The sequence below is a fragment of the Mixophyes fleayi genome, chromosome 11 (assembly GCF_038048845.1).
Source record: "Mixophyes fleayi isolate aMixFle1 chromosome 11, aMixFle1.hap1, whole genome shotgun sequence".
Classification (NCBI taxonomy): Eukaryota; Metazoa; Chordata; class Amphibia; order Anura; family Limnodynastidae; genus Mixophyes; species Mixophyes fleayi.
Genome location: NC_134412.1, coordinates 2004159 through 2016211, shown reverse-complemented (window position 1 = coordinate 2016211; position 12053 = coordinate 2004159). Strand labels below are relative to the sequence as shown.

Below are 12053 nucleotides of genomic sequence, written 5' to 3'. Positions count from 1 at the left end.
AACAAACTGCAATGGGACCCACTTGGGGGAGAGTCAGCCACACAAGGATCCCCTCATTGGTGTCAGAATCACGTTTATAAAACACTTCATATAAAGCCGTCCTGGAGCAGTTTGGGGACAAAGCTATGAGCTCGTACATCCTGTGCAGTCATTGAGGCAACAGACCAAGATCTCATTAACCAGAGATCCAAGACCAACAATGAACAGAGCAGAACACAGAAGATAACGGTGACCACAACATTAAACATCTGCCCCACAATGTGCGAGAAGTTGTTTCCCACCAAGTGAGGGGAAATGTGGATCAGATTGGAGGTCACTATAACCTTCATGTCATGTCGACGGTCTCAGCCCCTGACGTCTGGACAGATTCACAGGGAACCAAACATGACACATGCAGATGGAGCAGCCTTTATTGTAGTGGAGGAGTCACTGCAGTGAGCAGGACCAACGGATTACACTACACACACACACCGAGTGTTACTGCGCTATCGTGTGTGCGCCACACACTGGAGTGTAGTCTCCACCTACCTGCGCAATTTACACCACCATGTATTTCACAAGTCTGCTCCATCTGTACCTCACTCAGCGACAGGCGCAGGGTTTGTACGTCTGCAAAGTACATGGATATACTACAAACATTATATACAGTATATATGTAACATATCATTATATCACCAAGTATCTGTCAGGGGGTAGATGGAACAGAGCAATGTTCTGCAGATCACTAGAGAGGTCAGTAATGTAATAATCTGCAGAATATATCACTATGTATCTGTCAGGGGGTAGATGGAACAGAGTAATGTTCTACAGATGTATAGAGAGGTCAGTAATATAATAATCTGCAGAATATATCACTATGTATCTGTCAGGGGGTAGATGGAACAGAGCAATGTTCTGCAGATCTCTAGAGAGGTCAGTAATGTAATAATCTGCAGAGTATATCACTATGTATCTGTCAGGGGGTAGATGGGACAGAGCAATGTTCTGCAGATCTGTAGAGAGGTCAGTAATGTAATAATGCAGAATATATCACTGTACATTCATAGATAGAGTTTTGTTAGTAGAAGCGAAGGACACTATTGATGTATATTCCAGATAATACAAGTGATTATTACATATTTACTTGAACCTGACATTTACTGCAGACAACAGACGTATTCTATACTTTGCTGATGCCGAATTTTCTTACACTACAAAGAGATTATAAGGTCTTTGTAGAACATAAAAGGTTGAGAAATTCAAATATTTTGTTTGTAACAGAGAGAACCCAGTTCAAATATTTACTAAATCCACCCAACCGCACCTCAGATGTTTATATAATAAACCACATTTCAGGGGAAAGATTGAGATAAGGATCTTATTGTTCCTTCAAAAACCAGATTATCTTGATCCCCCATCGATGGACAGGACCAGGAGCCTCTCACGCGAGTCACACAGAGATATATGTGGCCCCAAGCAGGTGTATGTGTGGCCCTAAAGCAATCACCATGCTTAATAGTTTGGTTGGCAGCGGTCACGGGGAAGCCGAAATCCACTCACCAATATAACCTGTCTTTAGTAACAATTTTTTTTTTGTCCAAGAGGCGTGGCCTACCGATAGAGGGGGTGTGGCCACATCTGAATATGACATGTCATACACTGAGGCGATTTGCAGTTTAACGTGTGAGAAGGGTAATACACAGCAATTACCCCAAATAACTACACATAGCCGAGAAAACCCCGGCATTCTCCCTACTCCCAGCCATGAGAATACCTCCGTCCTACATAAAACCACCGACAGGAACATACACGTAAAGACAGCGATATAGGTGACAATATTCAGCCACAACGCTGTACATTCAATAATCAGAGTCTGGGGGTATATATCATCATTATTACTAACGGAGCGGCCTGGTCCCGTCTGGTCACATCGGGGTTTGGATGAATGTGCAGTTAAGTTTTGGGCCTATTAATAAGTGGTGAGAATTTTTTTTTTTTAAATGGCATCAATTTAAAAAAAATAAAAAAATCTTTTTGTCACAATCCATCAACGAACCCCCACTGAGCACAGTCACAAAGCCCCACATGGGCGCAGGGAATACATAGCACCTGGATATTGTCTGACATTAGCCAGTGTTCCTACTGAGAGAGACACATACATATAGGAGCACAGGGCCGTAACTAGGGCTGGGCGATTAGGGCGACCGCCCAGGGCGCAACTCTGGAGGGGGAGGCGTGCAGTTTATGAATATCTTAGGAACACCTGGGTAAAACTGAAGGCTGGGGAGGGGCAGCATTTTTACTCTCACCCCAGGCACGAGAGTTTGAAGTTGTGGCTCTGCAGGAACACAATGAACGATTTACCACTCAGCGCATCCACCCGTTAATCAAAAAATGCTGATTACAAAGGAAAAAGAAAGGAAAGTTCTCCACTCTTCCCCCAACCAGTAAAAGCGTCAGCTCTGCAGCCAAGCAGTCCCACAAAGGACACAATACAGAAGTGGAGTCACACAGAATATTCCACATAAATCACGGTATATTATAGATACACAGAGATCTGGAACTGCAGCTATGAGACGTGACCCCAATTCCTGCCCCTTATAGTCCTGGTCTCATCATGTGCTCAGTACAACTACCCAGGGCCACCTCCAGCAGCAGCTGAACCCGGTCACCATTTACCAGAGGAGAATTAGGCTGAATATCTGCTAAGAAAATCACAATTTGTCTGCCAGCACTTTGTACAGAGGGTGCAGGTAAAGGGTGAAACATTACAGCCCATTTATAAAGGTTATATTCTAATAAGCAGAAGCTGAAACACAACTCACCAGAGTTTAGCACAACACAACTAACTACTTATAACCAATGTGATGTTAAATACTTTTGTGTAAAAAAAAACCCCCAAAAAAACGACAAAAAGTATTATAGGAGCGATACCTTTATAGGCTAACAAAAAAAATGTATTACATATTATTACTATTATTTGCTAGCTTCCAGAGTAGAGGCCCTTTCATCAGGCAAGTTTACACATGAATGACTAAGAAACAGGCACAACATTTAAGAGTTGTTACATCAAGAAATTTGTACAGGGGGGGGGGGGGGGATATATTATTAAGATAAGCTAAAGTAGTAAAACAGTTACATACTTATAACCAGGAATAATACAGGCATCATCCTCACTCTCTGCAATGAGAATACCTGCGTTCACACAGCACAATCACAGGAATATACAAGGCTGATATTGGGGGGTACTCACCAGCTCTCAGGAGCCCCTGCATCACCAATAACAACCAGAGTGTGATCCCTAAGGGCCCCTCCCTCTGCCCTAACTTAATGCAGGTGATAACGAGCCCACTCAGCTGCAGCTGCCAACAGAGCAGGAGAAACAAGTGATGATGAATAGAGAGATACAACAGAGCAGGAGAAACAAGTGAGGATGAATAGAGAGATACAACAGAGCAGGAGAAACAAGTGAGGATGAATAGAGAGATACAACAGAGCAGGAGAAACAAGTGAGGATGAATAGAGAGATACAACAGAGCAGGAGAAACAAGTGAGGATGAATAGAGAGATACAACAGAGCAGGAGAAACAAGTGAGGATGAATAGAGAGATACAACAGAGCAGGAGAAACAAGTGAGGATGAATAGAGAGATACAACAGAGCAGGAGAAACAAGTGTGGATGAATAGAGAGATATCAGCCACACAATCCGGGATTTGCAAATTTATCAAATTATTTCACATCACTTTTTTTCCTCCTGATTTTCAAAACATTTTGCAGATTTACCCAAAAGGTGTCTATAATATTATTGGGGCTTATTTCCCCGTGCGCCCCCTTCCTGTGGTGATGAGGCTGATTTTTATCCCCGTTCGTATAAAACAATATCGTAAATAATTATCATCTGAGACGTTTGTTATGAATGACGCCATTTTGGGTCTATTTAACAATCTGGCGCGATGCGGTGGCTTATCTCAGCGGTAGAAATTCTTCTATCACCAGATTTACCAATAAAACTTTGTGGGGCAGCTGATGTGATGCTCAGGTCCCCACTACTAGTGGCAGCGGTAAGAGAACGGAACGCTACGCCAGCCCGCGCAGGGTCCCCCCCGTGGGATTGTCAGATGGACGTCCAGTTCTCCTGTCGCCAAAAGGAAAATAATACATTTCCCAGTAACATTCTTGTTACTGTGTTGTTACATATATACCAAGTGTGGGAGACATGTTCACCCTCCACCGTACACGCGTACAGCTGCTGCAACATTGTATCACTATCCACTTCCTCACACCCGTGTTATTATCCCATTGTCACACACACACTGAGGGTCTCAGGAAGGGGTTACGCAGCAGGGTCACACCTGACCTATTATTACATGTCATAAAGAAACCAGTTATAGAGAGCGAACACGTTTAGTAGATATTTAGATATTTTGGAATAGTGTTAATTTGAACTCACTGGGTTGGGTGAGTAAATAAATAATTGATACAGGATTGGGGGGGGCACCTACGTAGAGATCTGTCATTAGTCTGGGTGTATAAACAAGCGGATATCAGCGCTGCGGAATCAGTGGCGCTATATAAATAAATGGTGATGATGATGATGATATCAGCTGTCTTATATTTTATAAAAACAGTATCAGAAAAGCTGATTCTTTAGATAATATTTCAGTTTTATAACATTCTTTTTATCAAGACACAAAACAAAGGGCCTTACATACAGCCGGGGGCAAATGCGGGGAAAGGGGCAATTGGCGCCTGTACAGACCATGTTTTTACATGCGGGGAGATGCAGGTCGCACACAAATACTAACCCCCCCAATGTGCCTCTGATCGCTGGGCTGCCTCTAACATATAAATGAGGACCGGTGTATGAGTCCAGGAAATGAGATTAGGAAACACTTGATACACAGTAGCCGACTCGCTGTAATGTTCTTCAATGCTGGGAAATTTCACTAAATGCTTTAGACATACAATAAGTGTAATAAAATGTAATAAATTTACTGCAATTGCAAATTGTTATTTCACAAGTTTCATGTAAAGACGTGTTGTAATCTGATGCTTCTCATCGCTCGTTTCAGATGACTGTGAACTATGTGAACATTTCATTGTAAATGAACCCACATCTGTCAAAACTTTAGGTCTTCTATATAAACCCACTTTGTACCAGACCATCCCCCCCTCCCGATGGAATCATGATGGCAAAACGCGTTGGTACATTGCTTGCCTCTGGGTTATCTATCTATATTATCATTAACAATGATCGTAATGTATCATTTTAACGCTTTCACAGATGTGTGTTTTTGTATTTTCAGAGATGTAAAGGAATATAACATTACAGGTATACAGTGACCGTCGTACAATGACACAAACACGTTTTGCTAATCTGAACATGTGAAGCATAAACTGAACAGTTTTATGGAATATAAAGCAGGTTATAATATATTTTATACCAGGTTATACTTCAAAGAAGAAATACACGGGAAGGAATGAAGGAGGAATCGAGGAGGGAGAAGAGACACAAGAAAAGAAAAAAAAAGAAACAAAATGGTGGAAAGAAAAGGATTCTGGGAGTTAAATAAATTAAAAAAAAAGAAAATTGTTCATTAATTAGCAGAATAGTGGATGTCTGACATCCGGGAGAAGGATCTCAGTGCGCCCCCCAGACAAAGCACGTTATTTTACATATGAAAAGGTGGATTGAAGCCTGAGGTTCCCAAGTTTCACAGAATAGTCAAGAAGGATTTTACAGGAATCAAGTCTTATATTTTGTGCTGTATAGCTGCCAGATTCCATTTAATAGGATATGATGGGGGATGTAGGCTTCCAGGCAGCTGCTATTTGCCATGTGGATGGACAGACAATGGACTGGATTCAGTAAGCAGCGTAAATGTCAATACGTTGTGTATTACTCCGTGCATGTCCAGCACCGGCCCATACACCAGAGAAAGCAGAAACGTCCAATTCTTCTACGAGCACAAAGGACCCTCACTGCAGCGCACAATTTCATGGGCGGAGCGGGGAGGGGACTGGGCGTATGCCCGTAGTCAGTGTACAGCAAGGAGGTGCCACGCTGGAGCGCACGCAGCAGTGTCTGACTCAAGCTTTGGGCATCTCTCAGGTAGGTGATTTTCAGCCGTATAACTGGCCCCAGCTACAGGTCGGGTGTAAGTGCTGATTACCAGTGATGACAGCTGTGTATACAGCTAGAACATGTGTCTGTATCACCAGCTACAGGTCCGGTATAAGTGCTGATTACTAGTGATGACAGCTGTGTATACAGCTAGAACATGTGTCTGTATCAGCAGCTACAGGGCAGGTGTAAGTGCTGATTACTAGTGATGACGGCTGTGTGTACAGCTAGAACATGTGTCTGTATCAGCAGCTACAGGTCCGGTATAAGTGCTGATTACTAGTGATGACGGCTGTGTATACAGCTAGAACATGTGTCTGTATCACCAGCTACAGGTCCGGTATAAGTGCTGATTACTAGTGATGACGGCTGTGTATACAGCTAGAACATGTGTCTGTATCAGCAGCTACAGGTCCGGTATAAGTGCTGATTACTAGTGATGACAGCTGTGTATACAGCTAGAACATGTGTCTGTATCAGCAGCTACAGGGCAGGTGTAAGTGCTGATTACTAGTGATGACGGCTGTGTGTACAGCTAGAACATGTGTCTGTATCAGCAGCTACAGGTCCGGTATAAGTGCTGATTACTAGTGATGACGGCTGTGTATACAGCTAGAACATGTGTCTGTATCAGCAGCTACAGGTCCGGTATAAGTGCTGATTACTAGTGATGACGGCTGTGTATACAGCTAGAACATGTGTCTGTATCAGCAGCTACAGGTCCGGTATAAGTGCTGATTACTAGTGATGACGGCTGTGTATACAGCTAGAACATGTGTCTGTATCACCAGCTACAGGTCCGGTGTAAGTGCTGATTACCAGTGATGACGGCTGTGTATACAGCTAGAACATGTGTCTGTATCACCAGCTACAGGTCCGGTGTAAGTGCTGATTACTAGTGATGACGGCTGTGTATACAGCTAGAACATGTGTATACAGCTAGAACATGTGTATACAGCTAGAACATGTGTCTGTATCAGCAGCTACAGGTCCGGTATAAGTGCTGATTACTAGTGATGACGGCTGTGTATACAGCTAGAACATGTGTCTGTATCACCAGCTACAGGTCCGGTGTAAGTGCTGATTACCAGTGATGACGGCTGTGTATACAGCTAGAACATGTGTCTGTATCACCAGCTACAGGTCCGGTGTAAGTGCTGATTACTAGTGATGACGGCTGTGTATACAGCTAGAACATGTGTATACAGCTAGAACATGTGTCTACAATCAGCAGCAGCTGTAACAATGTATTTTATGTACAGCAGATATTCATTCAAAACATTTTTATTATTTTAATGTTTTGTCATTAATGATCATGGGCCTGATTCATTAACTTACTGGATCTTAACTTGAGAAACTTATTATTTCAGTCTCCTGGACAAAACCATGTTACAATGCAAGGGGTGCAAATTAGTATTGTGTTTTGCACATAAGATAAATACTGACTGTTTTTCATGTAACACACAAATATCAACTTTAAATGTCAGTGTACAAATAAGCTATCAAGTATTTGTGTGCTACATGAAAAAATAGTCAGTATTTATCTTATGTGCACAACACAATACTAATTTGCACCCCTTGTATTGTAACATGGTTTTGTCCAGGAGACTGAAATAAGAAGTTTCTCAAATTAAGATCCTTAATGAATCAGGCTCCATATTATTAACAGGTGACATTAATTGAATTTGTTTTTTTCTGTGCGTTCTTTTGTGACTTTCTATTCAACATATGTATGGGACGTATCCTGCAGTGTAATGTCTGTTAGAGCAGAGCGGACCCAGACCCGTATTCATCACCAGACGTATCTTTTACCTCCGCCCCTTGTTGTTTACCCGTAGTACGCATGTTTTTTTAAATAACGCACGTTATATTAGTTTTGTATTTGTTGGTGAATGAGGACCAACATATCTAATAAAATTATTTTGGTTGGTGATGAGACAGGAGAAGGGGGGGGGGGGAGAGAGTATTTGCAGGGCCGTAACTAGGGCTGTGCGACAGGGGCGACCGCCCAGGGCGCAACGCTGAAGGGGGGCGCAATTTAGGAATATTTTAGGTTAATTTGGTTAAAATTGAGGGCCAGGGGGGCGGCATTTGTCTTTCTCGCCCAGGGCACTAGAATTCTAAGTTACGGCTCTGAGTATTTGGATGGAGTTTTGGTGAAAAGGTTTATTAAAATATCCCAAAAACATTCCTCTAATAAAATCCGGCCATGTAGACTTCACTATAGTCTGTAGTGAGCTCCAAATTAATAGAGTTCATGATAGGAATTTAACTCTTAGGGGGAAATTCAATTATTACAGTACCCCAGCATGTCGGATTCTCCCCACACCTCTATAGGATGCACTCTGTGGACAATTGAACCCCCCCCCCTGATTTTTGTAACATGACCCCTCCGTTGTGAAGATTTTCTATTGTGTAATTTAATGACACTCAGCTCTCTGGTGCCCCCGGCTGGCAGCGGTAAGAGGAGCTCTACCACCCTCCAGGCCGGTACAGAAGCCTCTACCCCAGAAAGGTTCAAAGTGCACACAGTGTACCCCACAAATATTCTGTGTGGATATAATGCACCCAGAAAGGTTCAAGGAGCACACAGTGTACCCCACAAATATTCTGTATGGATATAATGCACCCAGAAAGGTTCAAGGTGCACACAGTGTACCCCACAAATATTCTGTGTGGATATAATGCACCCAGAAAGGTTCAAGGAGCACACAGTGTACCCCACAAATATTCTGTGTGGATATAATGCACCCAGAAAGGTTTCTTGTACAATATATAGCGAGCTCTTCCAGGTACCACCACCAAGTTATTTATCCAACACCAATAGATTTCTCTTCAATAAGGAGCTTCACATCACAAAATAAATGACTGTATTTTATTTATGTTATCATCAAATGTGAATAATTAAACTGGATTGGAACCCCCCCCTCCCCCAACGATCTGTGGTTACAGTATGTCAGTAAGTGTCAGTAAGAGACAGACACCAGTTTAAGGGTCTCTATGAAGCTTCACTGTTGTTTCATCTGTTTTATGTTTGTGTTATTATCGTGCTGTAACAGACGGGTTATCAGAGGGTCTCTCTATCCGGAAGGACGATGTCCGGGCTGCAGCTTATCAGACCAATGTTTCCATCAGGAATTGTTACGTACAGCTGGATGTTGTGTTACTGGTGGGAAAACCGTCCAGGATTTGCAGTTTTCTTCCTTTGTTCTTAGATCATTTATTTTCATGTGTTCCTGACACAGGTTTTTTATTTCTTCTAATTCTATAAAATAATTCTCTGAAATTCCTGTCCCTCATCCACCAGAAACTGGTCATAAGAGAGAAGGTCTTGTAGCGGGTGAAGTAATGGCACAGCGCACCTTAGATAACGGGCACGGCTTAAATGGTTTTGGGATGTGGCTTATACATTGTACCAAGGCCGGTGATGGGATGTTGGCCGCCCTCCCTGCTATGAGTCGTGCAGGGGCGGCTGGTGGGCACCTTTGAATTGTGGTACCCTCCTGCAGCTCTTACCATAGTTATAGTGCTACACCGAATAGGAGGCACAAAGCTAAGCCCATTCCTTATTGGCTAGTATACAATGCAGTCCCTGGTGGCTAGTCTACAATACAGTATATCGCAAAGTCCTTTGTGGAAAAGTGTGTTCTATAGAGCCCAATCCATGTTGCTAATGACCATTAAAGAGCCCAGTCCTTGGTGGCTAGTGCTAGTTTACTTATCTGTATCCATACATCCTCTGGGTCTGTGAGGAACTTACCTGCTCCACGATCCTGATCACAGCAAGCTCTTGTTTACTGCTTGCTCGGTGCTGCGATCACGTGACTCCGTGCTGAGAGGTTGAAACTCCCTGTATTATATAAGAGCCGCTCTGGTACACTGTATGTGTTGGAGCAACAGGTTGCTAACCCCCGCTTTTGGCTCCAGCTGTGCTTTCTGGTTCTTGGCTCCTAGTGAATTTCTTCTGGCTTGTCTGACTACGTTTTCTGGATTAACCCTTGTGCTGCTTTCTTCAGTGTGTACCCGACCCGAAATGTCCTTGGCACCACGTACTTCGGTGTGTATCCGACTTGTGTTTGTTCACATACCTCGCTTTCTTGATTGTCCTCAACTCTGTGTACCTCAAAGTGTATCTGACCCAGCTTGGCATATTGACCACAACCTCTGTACCTGCCTGTGTTTATCCAGCTGCATCTGTCCATCTACCCTCTATCACATCCGGGGGCTACCTTGAGGTCCACGACCTATGGGCTCCCGGCAGCAAAATCCATCCTGCTGTTCTTGGTGAAGAAAGGAGGTCCATTAGACTCCGCAACTCAGGAAGTCCTGCGCTAATCCTGATTGATAGTTGACCGTTTGCTCTGACCAAACAATGGAGGAATCCAGCAAACCTCCTCTGTGAGATCTCCTGGAGCATCTTATCGGTTGGGTAGAGGAGCAAAAGAAAAATCAAGCCCAACTTCTACACAATACCTTCAGGGCTTCACAAGCCACTCTGGCAGATTCTTCGACCTCCGGCACATACTCCTACAGTGACCCAAGTAAAGGGATCCCATCTCTGGATTCCTAATCCTCCTAAATTTGATGGTGATCCCAAAACCTGTCGAGGATTTCTAAACCAGTGAGCAATACAGTTTGAATTACAGTCGGGAAGGAACTTTCCTACTGAGAAGACTAAGTTTCCATACATTATCTCTCTTCTGTCCGGACAAGCCTTTGCATGGGCCTCTTTATTGTGGGAGCACAATAATAATTGTTGCATAATAGTTCCACCTTCCAGGAAACTTTTAAAGAGATTTTTGTGTAACCTGGTTGGGTTTCTACCACAGCTTCTGGTATTCTTTGCTTTCGTCAGGGATCGCTCCTTCTCGGTCAGTATGCTATTCAATTCTGCGCTTTGGCAGCTGAGTTACAGTGGAACAATGACACTCTGGTAGTCACGTTTTGGCAGGGATTATACGATTGGATTGAGGATGAACTTCAAGGTTGTGAACTTCCAGTCTACTTTGACTCACTTATCTCTCTGTGCAACCAAATTGATATCCGATTTAGGGAGAGAAATCAAGAGAGAGAGCACTCCCGCTGCATTAGCCTACTCCTAGCTCCTAGGATCCAGAGTCCGGTAATGTCTGTGGAGGAACCCATACAACTTGGTCATGCGCATAGAAAGGCAGACACAATATAAAAGTAACCTGTGCTTGTACTGTGGGGAACCAGGTCACCTACTTGGAAATTGTTGTAAGCTCCCGGGAAACGGAAAGGCCTAACCGGCTTCAGAGAGGACGAATTTCCTCCATTTGACTAGAATTTAGGGGGGGTCCATTAGATTCCAAACAGTTTCTCTGTCTCTCCAAATAGGAGCACTGCATACCGAGATCATATCTTTCCTAGTGATTCCTAAAGCAATAAATCCTCTGGTTTTGGGTCTCCCCTGGCTCAGACTTCATTCTCTGGTACTGGATTGACAGAAAGCTCAAGTACCTTCCCGGGGACCCAACTGCCTTCAGAAGGTGCAATTGCCTGAGCAGGATTCCTCATCCTCACCTACAGCCTCTTTGGATATTCCAACACAGTGTGCTGCATACTCTGACGCATTTTGTGAGCCTGGGACTGTACTATTGAGCTATTACCAGACAAGTCTCCTCCTCGGGTTGCGTCTACCCCTTGTCCTTATTTGAATCACAAGCTTTGTCTGCGTACATAGAGGACAACTTTAAAAGGGGTTTTATAAGAAAATCTACCTCTCATGCTGGAGCAAGATTTTTTGGGGGTCAAAAAGAAAGATGGAAAGCTCCCCTCCTCCATTGATTATTGGGGTATTAACGCCAGCACCGTTAAGAATAGGTATCCCTTACCCTTCATATCAGAACTCTTTGATCAGATAAAATGGGCCACCATCTTCACCAAGTTGGACGTCAGAGGCGCCTACATTCTAATTCGTATCAAGAA

General features: G+C 43.4%; 1 long non-coding RNA gene across 1 annotated transcript in view; it reads right to left on the bottom strand.

Annotated features, from left to right (window-relative positions):
• LOC142107090 (uncharacterized) overlaps nt 1–9987 on the bottom strand; it is a 28984-nt gene extending 18997 nt beyond the window's left edge. The window contains exon 1 of the long non-coding RNA XR_012679867.1: nt 9865–9987. This is a non-coding gene — a long non-coding RNA (uncharacterized LOC142107090). The remainder of the gene's footprint in view (nt 1–9864) is intronic.
• Between the last annotated feature and the right edge of the window lie 2066 nt (nt 9988–12053).